The sequence below is a fragment of the Diorhabda sublineata genome, chromosome X (assembly GCF_026230105.1).
Source record: "Diorhabda sublineata isolate icDioSubl1.1 chromosome X, icDioSubl1.1, whole genome shotgun sequence".
Lineage (NCBI taxonomy): Eukaryota > Metazoa > Arthropoda > Insecta > Coleoptera > Chrysomelidae > Diorhabda > Diorhabda sublineata.
Window position 1 is genome coordinate 28,655,310 of NC_079485.1, and position 12,924 is coordinate 28,668,233.

Genomic DNA, 12,924 nt, shown 5'->3' on the forward strand with positions numbered 1-12,924 from the left:
GGAAGAAAGACTTTTACTCTAATACTAATATTTAATTCGGAGCATGCTACGCACTGGTTTAATGTTGTTATTTGTTTTTATTGCAAATTATTACTTATTTTAGGACTCCCGTATAGTTTGTTTTATTATTTGGTTTAATCTTGACACCATATACATGTGAAGAGTTTTATATATAAAAATTTTGTAATTTTGTTATTCATTAAAGTTTTGTCTACAAATTGTACACCATTTTTTGACAATAAAGCATTTCTCTAATTTAAAAATGTCTTATAAAACACTCCACGCTTTTATAATAGTGAGATTAGTTTTCTCATTAGTAATTTAACTCTGCACGTAGCGCAATCAAAGAAATCAAACCTGTATCTGAAAAATGATAACGTTCTATTATAGTCTATTTCTTAAGCAGATTTCAAATGAAATTTGAAGTTGAGACAGATTGAGCCAACGTTGTGATTTCTCTACTTCAAGTTCATTATTGTTTTTAAAAATAATTAGAAATATTTTTCTCAATATCTTATTAATGCAATGATATAAAAATCAAAGTGGAAAAGTGCAATAGTTCCTCGACAATTGAAATTTTTTAGTACTTGCGATGTTTTTACTTTTTTTGAAACCGGTTACGTTTGACATAAATCTATAATTTAATGACTATTGGAAAAGATTGACGTCATAATTTTATGGTACCAATAACTATATCCAATACTTTTTGTTCTTATAATCAAACCGTTATTAACCATAATTATATCAACGGTATAAAAGTTGATGTAGATTGTTAGGTAAGACAACGATGAATGTTTATTTAACTAATCAATAAATCTATTAACTCTTGGTGATGACACTGGAACCACATTAGCAAACCCACAATTTGTGTACAGGCGCGAATTCCAGCTTTCATCCTTTGTCGTATGATCTTCTATTTTCAATAAACACATTGGGATACAACGTAATACTATCATCGGCTTTACCGATGAAATTAGGTTGAATTTAACCAAATATTTGTTTGCCTAGCAGATTAGGTCGTTAAATCAACAACCGCCATCATAACAATTAAATATTTAGATCATTAATTGGTCATTTAAACTAAACTAAGAAATAATAATATTCTTTTTATGTATTATACATGAAAATTTCATTTCATTATAACAAAAGCAAGAAATTACTGTGGAAATAATAATAATGTCAGCATTAATTTTATTATTATTATTATTATTATGCGAAAGAATTATGCTATACTCAGTTTGGAGCCGGTTCAATCATTTACTTTTCCCATATCTAAAGGATTAGGCTCAGATTACATTCCACACTGTATAGCAAGTATTCAATATTACAGCCTTTTGGATGGCCACGAAGGTATTTTTTGGTAATCCCAGATTGACGATGCTATCGTGTAGGGTCTTAGATACGACGTCGGTTGCTAACATATAACTGTGATCCGAGTATTTGGCCAGTTTCTCCTGGTGTTTATTGAAAATATAATGAGTGTTGGGTGTAAGTACGTAGATGAGAAAAGCTAAATTGACTATTCTATCAACCAACACGATGTCAGGTCTGTTTTTCATTACCTGTCTATCACTAATAATGGACCTATCGTAGTAGAGTCTAAAATTGCCATTTTTGGATACCTTCTGAGGCTGGTACTTGTAATACGATGTATAAGTATTGAGACCGAACTTTTTTACCAATTTCTGGTCTCTGATCTTTGTTGACAATTTCTGCATTGTCGGATTGTTGTTGGTATTGATAACTTGATCCTGGATAGCCATCATGAAGCTCTAGGTCTCTGGGAAAAAGGCTCCGATAGTAAGCCATCTGTTTGGTTGTTGAGGTTGTGATGATGTCTACCGAGCAATGACTTTTGTGACCATTGCTCTATCTTCCCGGTATCTAATACTGATTTGAAGTTAGATTCTGATGAATCGAAGTTCAGGGGTGAGTAATATCTATCCACCTTGGATATAATCCTATAATAGTTTAGTTCATTAAACTATTAAATGCAACATAACATATTTGCACTGTTACATCATGTTTTGCAGACGATGATTCAGTTAATTAATAAATTTATTGTTTTCGTAATTATTTAGGAGTACCTACATCATTTTAATTCACCTTGTTTGCCGCTAGTAGACAGACAATTTATAACTATTAAAATAAGCCTGATGTGAAAAGGTTTTCAAGTTGTTTTAATGATCTCGACCTTACATGTGAGGAATGTAGGGCTGAGGTTTCTGATTTCCTATAGTCTCTTTACCTGTCAATAATGGAGGTTAACAAGGTGTATTAACACTCTTTTCTGGGGTAATATTGTTCTTACAGTGGATGACTTCGGGTGGTGGTTATTGATTTTCGTCATCTTGTTCGTGTTAACCTGTTTTCGTTCACGTCAAAATTCAAAGAGAGTACGTTAAAACAGGCGTAGCATAGGTGTTGATTACATTGATTCTCGACGTAGCTATTGCCTGCTTGTGGTGCCTAGCCTAGCCTGTTGAAACCCCAGGTATTTGTAGGTGTTTCCATTTTCTATTGCCCGTACGAGACCCTCTGTACTTTCACAATTTACTTGTTTATAATACGCCCATCAAAATAAATTTTAATGATTATTGATACTTCCAAAATGACATACAACTTCTATTGCTTCTGATCAATTGACATTTCGAATTGAAAATACTGTTTCCGGTATGCTGCTATATTGAACTAAATTCATGATCAATTTCATTGACCTTACGAGTTACTTTGTCCAAACAGAACAGGTGTTATTTGATGAAAATTGTTTTATATATACCTTAATTATTTTAATGGATAAACAAGGATTGAAAAACCGAATCAAATTACGGTATTACGATTAAAAAAGTTAAATACCGATCGATACTGATCCAACAGCTCGTATATAATCAAAATACGAATTGCTTAATAAAATCCAAAATCATTTCTACGTAACTGATTGAATGAAATGAAAAAAATAATCTGTTCATACGGTTCCATAACGAGCTTAGTGGGATTATTTTGCGTTTTTTTTTGCTGAATCACGTGTATCAAACCAAGCATTTATAGATCTTGAAAACGAGAAATTGAAATGTAATCGACTGATATGCAACCAAAATAACAGTAATGTGTAGGATTCATATAACTGGAAAGCAAATAAGAGAGATTAAACAGACATTGTTAATTAGTAATTTGTTGTTCTCGTTCTTTTTAACTCATTACTCAATAATATGTTTTATTCAGGTTTTATGGTTCAATAACATGAAGGCAGAATGCATACCATGACCTAATTTTGATGTGAATATTCCTGTAACAAGCTGTACACTTATGAATTTCTAATTTTTGTTATTTGTTTTCTAAGACAATATCTATCGTTATTTTTCAACAATATATAATAAATATCGAAGAAAAGGAACCTTTATTTGGCAAACAAATATTGAGAGATATACTCAACAAATATCCAAAACACAATTAACTGGATCCTTTCTTATGTAGAAATCCCAAGAATCAAAAATACAGATAAGCAGCTACGGTCACATATTCCATTCATATTATAAATCGATAAAAGCCGTATCATTCCCTAGTGGAATAAAGAGAAAAACTACCAAATTACTGAGAAATGATTATTTTATAAAAATTGTCTGATTTGCAGTAAAAAACCGATATAATTGAAATTAACTCCTTTGATTAGTTGGTTTATTTAAAATCAATTCAACTTTCAAACGGACTTATTCTTGTTAACTGCTCACCAATTACCCATTGTGTCTTTGGTTATGGTTTTCCTGTCCCAGCTTCTGTAGAATGCTCCATTAAGTGTTTTTTCTTATCCACCTCCTTTTCTAATGTTCTCTTTATTATCCTGTAGCTGATTGCACAGAAGGGTTCAAGCCCTATAAAGGGTTTATCCCCCCCTGCTTCTCGAATCTGTTATTCCATTATCCTCCACTAGCTCACTCATTGTCTCATACCGGCTTGGATCTTATGACATTGTAGTTAATTTAGATACCTCCTGTTTGTGGTAATTCATGTTTAAGTTGAACTGAAGACATATTTTTGCTTGAAAAATTCTTGCTGTATTGCTCAAGCTTTCAGTTAGAGTATTTAGGGCCCATTCACTCCTATGTCAGTTCTTTTTGCTGTTCTGGAGCTATTTGTGTTCCAGTCGATGGCATTTCTGCTCATTTCTAATATGATATTTAGGTCCCATTCACATTCACAGCTTAGTTTCAAGGTAAATTTTTCAATTTTGTTTGCTCTATCAATTAATTCTTGATGCTTCTTCATATTTCCTTAGTTATTAATGAAATTGATCATCAGTTTTGTAATTAATACAATTATACTTATAGAATAAAAGTCTCTGTAAATACAAAAAAAAATAAGAAGCACAAGAAAAATAGTCAAAATAAAAAAGGACGCAATTATTGAGTGTACAAAACAATTAGGACACGACGTGATGCTAAAACATAACCTCGAAATGCGAAACTTTTCCGTTAGATGATCTTTATCATAAGGTGGTAGCTGCACTGTAACTGTACTGAAACTGGACTAGTGCAGGCCAGTGTATAGAATTAGGTCGATAGGATACAAAGAACGATATAGTGCAGAGTAGTGCAGATAGCAATGAAGCATTTGTTGATTGTTGTATTTGAGGTTATTTGATGTGATTCAGTAGTATTAACAATAATGGAAACCGATTTAGTAATTTTTGATATTTTACATTCGTCCGATGACGAAGATGTGGCACTACATTTTCGTTTCCAGAAATGTTATTTGAGGATAATAATGGTAAGAAAAAATATATAGTTGATAAAATAGAAATATATATTAAATCTAATCTATTAATAGATTTTTTTTGAAAAACAATGAGGTAATACATCCAGTTTATGGAATCATTAGAAGAGTACAGCGCATCAAAGTTGCTATATAGAAAATAGTTAGAAATTACATTGAAAAATATTTTACAATGCATTTTTAACTGTCAAGAAATATAGCACTTGCATTGCACTGGCTGAACTGATTCTAGACCCAGTGCAAGCAGTACAGTGAACTAGGTGAACTAGTTATCTTGCACTGCTGCTAAGAACAGTGACTCTAGCGCTGGTTCTGCTACAAAGAGCGTTTTAGTGTACACCTAACCTAAAATAGTTCTGCCAATGTAGATTCTTCTTCTTCTTCTTATAGTGCCGAGTCCGTTATCGTTGGCGATCATGTTGGCTATGATAATTTTGTTCACTGCAGCTCGAAAGAGTGAACTACTTGTCTGACCGAAGCACTGACGTAAATTTTTCAACCATGATGTTCTTGTTCTTCCAGGACTCCGTTTTCCCTATATTTTTCCCTAGATGATAAGATGCAATATACTATACGTGTCAGAATTGCGTATTACATGTGCGAAGTAAGATAATTTTCTGATCTAAACAGATCTTGCAATTTCTCTCTCCTTTCTCATTTGCACACGCACTCTATCCTGCCAGGTGATTCGGAGCATATGCCTCTATGTCCACATTTCAAAAGCTTCGACCTTTTTAAGAGTTGCTTCCGTCCATGTCCATATTTCCACACCATACAAAAGAATAGAAAACATCTTAATACCCTGACGCGAAGCTGTAAACTTAGATCGTGACTACACAGCATGTTTTTTAGTCTAATAAATGCTGCTCTATCTTTCTCAATGCGACATTTTATTTCTGTTGAGTGATCCCATTTGTCATTAACAGTTATTCCCAAATAGTTAATCTTTTCCTTTCGTTTTAATGGTTCATTGTTAACAATAAGGTCACCATCGTTTACTGTATTTTTGCTGATGATCATATACTTAGTCTTTTTGGTATTTATTCCATACTCCTGCCATTTCTCATCCATTTGATATAATAACGTTTGTAAACCTTCCATTGAGTCAGCTACGGGAGTTGTTTACGATCACCCCATTGCTTTTTATACCTTCTTCAACATATTCACCGAATAATCTCGAAATATATGTTCCGAGTATAAATTGAAAAGTACTAGGTGATACTATACAGCCCTGTCTGACTCCTCTCCTAATTTTGATATCTGGAGTTAATTTATCTTTGAGTCGTAAATTTACTTTTTGATTCCAGTAAAGATTCGCTATAAAATTAATATCTTTGCTATCAATTCCAGTTGCCTGTAGGATATTTATTAGTTTATGATGATGGACCTCGTCGAATGCCTTTTCAAAATTTATAAAGCATAAATATACGTTACGGTTGACATCTGTACACCTCTGCACCAAGACCTGAATGCTGAACAAACCCTCTCTAGTTCCTAGTCCTTTTCGAAAGCCAAACTGGGTACTGCTAATGTGTTCCTCTATTTTAGGTTATATTCTTTGATGTATAATTCGCAGAAATATTTCAACCAATCGGTTGGAATTACGCCTTTGTGATAGATAGAGTTAAACAGCTTAGTTAGTAATCTAAGGGAATTGGTTTCAAGAGTTTCTAACAATTCTGTAGGAATTCTATCAGGCCCGGGAGCTTTTACATTTTTTGCATTTGAAGTGGCTTTCCTGACTTCATCTATTGTTATATCTGGGTCAACCAGTGGTTCTTTTATTCTGTGGACCTCTTCTCTATCATCATCAAATAAATCTTCTATATATTCTTTCCATGAGCCTATGGTTTCTTTGATTTTCTTATGAAGATGAAATATGTAGTGCCTTTTTTCCAATTCCTCAATCTCTGTACACTCTCTCTCAGATTTAGCTTGTCTTATTTTCCGTCTTATCTCTGCATTTAGTTGTTTATATTTGGGTTCGTTAACATTTTTATTTTTTCGTCGTGCATCCATGAGATCTAAACTCTCGTCAGTCATCCATGCCTTTTTCTTTTCTTGTCTATCCTGCTTACATTTGTTCTTCAATATATTGTTGTAAATTTCTTTGAATATTTTGTAAGGATTGTCAATTTCTATTTCTTGATTGGGTGTGTTCAATTTCTTAGCCTCATTCTCCAGTGTAGATATTATTTCTTGTTGTATACCTGGATCCTTAATCTTGGTTAAGTCCAATTTCGGGCGATGCTCCTTGATTATAACTCGTTTTAGTAGGACCTTTTGTCTAGCAAGCAAGAGACTGTGATCAGTCAATACAGCTACCAAGAACAAACCTATATTTTAGCGTATAAATATTCACAGAGGGTGTCTTGTTAAAGCAGGATAATTCAAATACTGCAAGGATTGTACATAGACAAACTTTATATAAGTAAAATGTGTAGAATGCTAAAATATTGTACAACCACGTTTTCGTCTATTATGGTATAGTGTATTAATGAAAGCAATAATTTTTGAATTAAATAATTCGAATCGAAGACGAGACTCACTTAAGGAGGTTAAAGGAAACGTGTTGAAATGCAATTAGGTCAGATAAAACAGCTGTGGGAGTTTATGTGGAAAAGAAAAATTCACGTAGGCGATGTAGACTTAAGGAAAATATGTTTTCTCTAGAAACTGAATATAATATATTAATTTAATTAGGACAATTCTACTTCGAAAGATTCTAATTACAAATTTCAAAAGAATGCGTCACGACAAGAGAATATTTCCATCCTGAACATACAATTACATCATATAAAACTGGAAGTTATGTATTTTTTAATCGCACTTTATGAAAAAATGATCAATATCATCAACTGCACGATATATTTTATAGTAAACACTTGTTGTACTCTTGCCAGGAATACAATACATTTATTTAGATCCAAGTATATGTACTTACTTCTACAAATTATAAGCCAAAAATAAACCGCACTACTATCAATTATTTTCAATTACCTACACACCAGAAATGCGATTTCCATCAAATTATTTCTTATTTCAGGGAACTAATAGTCTTTTTTCCTAATCTTAGTATCCTGAAGTTTTCCCGATTCCTTTTGCTTTAATTATATTAATGAGAATGACCGATATATAAAATCAATAAAATGTGAGAGAAGATGTAAATGAAAATTATACAAAAAAATGAAAAATAAATTACTAATACCTTTGAAAAAACGTTCAAAGCATAAAATATATTCTGACAAAATGAACATTAATAAAAGTTTAGGAGAGTAGGGTAGGTGCATCCTGATTTGGACTTGTTAAATAGAGAGTTCAAGAAAAATAGCATTAGCAATAATTCAAAAGAAATTTGAAACAATTTGATAAATATAGAAAGGTGTGAAAAATCCAAACCACATATACAAATATTTCTAGAATTGTTCAGTACGTTTGATCATAAATTGACATGTAACTTTCTCATGATTAAAGCTTTTTTAGGTCGAAAATAATGGAATTTTAATGATTATTGTGGCTCAAACTCATGTTGAAATAGATAAACGAACATAATTAGTACTTAAAAACAGGAAAGAATGGAAAAAATTAATAGAGAGTTGTGTGTTATTCCAAAATACTAAAAAGAGCTTCTCACATAAAATCTCATCATTTTCTAAAATAACCATCTGATGTGAATTTTTGGTATTTAAATTTTTAAACAGTTTGTTATTCAGAAAATATTTAATATTATTACCAGTTAGGTGATGTGAGTGTTAAATTTTCAAAAATAAAAATAAAGAAAAAATGTAGTGACCTCAGATCAATCAAGTTGAAATATAATTTATGACGAGATAAAACTTATTACCTCATGATGGGCCGCATCTCTATTCACTCAGCATCAAAACTAACAAAAGTTAACAAAAGCGACTGTTTATCAAACGTTAAACGAGCTCAGAATGTACTACGAAAACGAAGTGACTGTCACTTGGAAGTTGTATGTATGCGCCGTCGATAGGACGCCGACGCCAGACTGACACGCTTATTTGGCGTCCTCAGCGACCGTCGACGCTCACCACTTGAAACTCTTGCGTAATTCGCTAACATGCGCGATGTGTTGTGGATTTTTCTCCGGTTTCCTTCTACTTTTTTTAATACGGTCAACTATTTTTTACAGGGCGATTGTTCTTCGTGTTCACTCCGCCATCGGGTAATTCGATAGGGCATACGTACATACATGAAGTTATTTATAATACACTAAACGTGGATATCGTAGATTACTACAGAAAACAGCAGGTTTCTCAAGCCAATCTGAAATATGATTAAAAAGATTTTCTATCTTGTTTTATATGGTCTGATCAAATCTGAGTCCGTGTGAAGTTTTAGCGCTATATCTCCATTAGTATATGTTTGTTTAAGATGAGGAAAGTTTTTTTGGCGATATTGACTATGGAAAAAAAGAGCAACCATTTTGCTTGTAATTTTGTGTTTCCAATAGAATTACAGCTTCGGAATCGATTAAAATGTTATGGAGTATACTTTACTTCGAAGACAAGTATTTGATTGCCATAAAACATTCAGTGAAGGTGTGAAAACATCAAACACTTGCCTCATACGAGTAGCCAATTCATCTCTATTAACGACGATAACAATAACACAAAATTGAGGAAATAGTTTGAGTGCAGAACGTGTCAAATCTAGACTCGTACCCAAAAACAATAATAATGTGTACTCTAGTCTAGTCAGCTATCACTCCACTGCAACAACTTTTTGTGATTTTTCTAAGGCTAACGATGTCTTCTTGCAAGCCAATAGAATGTAGAGTACACCAAGGCTCTGTACCAGTCCCTATTTTGTTTTTTCTGTTTATAAACGACATCGCCTATCTAGGTAGTAAAATATATCTATTTGCAGCTGATACTAGTTTCTCTTGGAGCAATCCTGATCTCACGGCACTCCATAGGACCATATCTAGTGACCTAATCACCATCAAATCATGGTGCGATTCCAATCTTTTGTATCTCAATGTTACTAAAACTGAAGTTTCATCAAGTTCCATCATGTAAAAGTACATTTTATTAAATAATACTACCATTGACGTCGTCGAATCTGTTCTTAGGGCTTGTTGTGGACAACTCTTTGAAATGAGGGTTACATTTTGCGGTTTTATCTAAAAAATTGAGTTCCTCCTGTTTTGCGCTGAAATCAGTTTCCATAGAACGGAACTTATCCACCTCCTTAACAATCTATTATGCCCTTATTGAGTCGCATCTTCGATATGTCCTTCCCTTCTGGGATAAGTTTGGTGTGACTTAATTTGAGCGAATCTTCAAACTACAAAAGAGCTGTTAAATATTTACTCGGACTAAACAGCAGGCCTCACTGCGGGAACTTTTTTAAAAGATTAAAAATTCTGACTCTTCCTTCCTTATTCATCCTTGAATCCGTTTGCCTAATTCGTAAGCACGCTTTTCCAAATTTATAAAGATCATCTTTAGCAGAGCTATCTTAGGAACGCGAAGCACGACCTTTACCTACCTACTCCAGAATTAGTTAAGGGCTCAATATTTTACATTGAAAAAAAATGCACAATCACTTGCCAATAACAATAACAAAAATTGAGGAAATACTTTTAGTATAAAACGTGTCAAATCTAATCTCGTACCATAAAAAAAATCGAATAGGCGATAATAAAAATTGGTATTAAAATATGTGAAAATGTTTTTTTTTTGGTCAATCCGGGTCAAATTTTAACACATGTTATTATAAATAACATATCCAACTAATATTAAAATTATTTCTATAAACCTTTCTAATGCAAAATTTAGTACGGTTATTTACAATATTAATACACTAAATATTTCCTAAAATTTTCATAAATGTACCTGAACTAATACAAGTTTTCGATCTTTTATTGTTGTACAAAACAATAGAAACAGGTTTGGAGTGGTCAAAATCCCTGTGTTTTAGAATAACTTAACCGTGTCATAAGCATTTTAATTCCAAGAATCTCCAATTTTATCAAAAATACGTTTGTAGGTTTTTCCATTTAGTAAGTTCCAAATTGTGTAATCTTAGTAGTTTAGTTGCAGCTTGCAATGTGCAGTATGCAGTTTGTTGTGAATTCTAGTGTGACTATGGAAAATTTGGAAGGGCGATGTAAACGCAGAAAAAGTCGATCGTTGAACATTTAATGGAAAAAAATCAATATTAAATTGTCTTTATAGACAAATTTATCATACGTAAAATGTATTGATGACACAGTGGAATTAGTATTGTACGCTTGGTGTTGAGAAATCTACGATTTGGAGAGTTATTAAAGAAGAGAAATGTGGCGAGTTTCGATCAGAACGTAAAGTTCCAGAAAAACAAAAATTTCAAATTGAAAATCATTTGAAGGGATGACTTCGAAGGAAAGTACATGCGTCTTTAGAAAAGAATTACTGAATGAAAGATTACCTGAAATGAGTCGACGTACATTATGGAAACTTTTAAAAGAAATAGGTTTTTGCAGGAAAAAACTACCTCAGAACTATATATTAGTAATGAACAATACAAGTTGTCCCTCGACACTTTTAGAAAAGTTGCCCACAACCAAGTGGTTAAAAAATATTTACAGAATTGGCTAAATTCAAAGAATATTAAGTTCCATGCCGGTTCCGTGAGAAACGTAAAATTTGTACTTGTACAGGAGATTCCTGATTACGTTATTTTTTAGTTCATTTGTAATGGCAAATAAAACACTAAACTTTCTTCTTATTCACATTTACTACATCATTAAACTATAAACAAATAAGTAGTAGACTGTATTTACTATTTAACTAAATTGTACTTTGAAACTAAAACATTTATCCACTCTTGCTAATTGACATAAACCAAAATACATAAAATATAAATATATTATAAGATAGTAGCGCGTTAATAATCACACGCACGCTACCATGGCCAAAAAGCAAGTGCTACATTTCTTTTTCTATTTATCTTTTGCCCAGCGTTAGCCGACGATCGACAGCAAAAAAAGGTCTAAAAATAGAAACCACAATACAGCTTGTTGCCACGGTAACAAAATTCAGTATATGCGGCGAACAGATTAATTACAAGAAAGAAATATATATATATACGAGGTGCGTTCACAACAGTACTCCGGTTCGATCTCCACCAGAACCACCGAACAAAATCCGATTGAACTGGAATGGACAAAGGAAAAGGAGGAGATTCAAGAAAAAATAATTCTTTTAGTAAAGTGGTGTTAAACAGCTGTAAATAATTTGAAACCTCTAAACTGGGAAAATGTGGAAGCAGGACAATATTACTGATGAAATAATCAAGCCACATATTATAACTATTGATTGCAACAGTTCATTTTCTGATTCCGATTTGGATTTATAAGAAGTGGCTCTTCTTATACTGGTGAATTGTTATATTCAAATTATTATTTTTGAACATAAAGTGAAAGTTTAAACCCTTAATCCCTTATAATCAGTATCGCACAATATCCTTAACTAACAGTTACGAACAAGCTCACGAAATGAGTCCTAAGGCTGGCTCTGCCTAGCTACAATGCAATTCAGCAAATTCGCGCGGTGCCTTTCATCTATTTCCTTATAAATGGCGGACGCGCATTTAATGTTTCCTTTTAGAACTTTTTTTTATAGCAGGCAGTTTATTTACAATATTTCTTTCAAATAATTTCTAGGAAAATCCATTTATTAATTTGTTTTATTTCTTCTTGTTATAGAACTTTTTAGAATTTTATTTAGGTATATATATGATTTTTGTAAAATTAGTTTTAAATAAATAGTCGTAGTGAAAAGAACGAATTAGTAAAAGTAATCGCAGAAATTGTTCAAGTGATATTAATAAATAAATTATTTTAAGTTAAGTGTATTGTATAGTGTGTAAATAAATTAAGAACGTAACAGACAGTGTTTGTCAATTCACCCCACGAATAGAAAGAGTGTAAATAAATACGAAAAATGTAACAATACCTTATTAAAAAATAAAACATTTTAGCAAAAATTGCACTTCTTCAGCTATTTAGGAGTTGGAGTAGGAGTGATACGCCTATGGATTACAAAAGCTTTATTATTTTAATACTTTGCTATTAGAGAGAGCAGTTGAATAAAATAATTTTCCTCGTAGAACATCTGATTCGCAATAATAAAATCAGATTCAATT

The 12,924-nt window shown here is 32.3% G+C and overlaps 1 protein-coding gene across 9 annotated transcripts in view; it reads right to left on the reverse strand.

Moving 5' to 3' along the window:
• Nucleotides 1-12,924, reverse strand: part of LOC130450687 (muscle calcium channel subunit alpha-1) — a 106,248-nt gene that overhangs the window by 80,764 nt on the left and 12,560 nt on the right. Inside the window, exon 1 of one of the 9 annotated variants that reach the window (XM_056789219.1) lies at nt 8,615-8,761. The exons of the other annotated variants lie outside the window; for them this stretch is intronic. The gene's annotated coding sequence lies outside the window, so the exon portion shown is untranslated. Of the gene's footprint in view, nt 1-8,614; nt 8,762-12,924 lie in introns of those variants that run through there. 9 annotated transcript variants of the gene reach the window in all.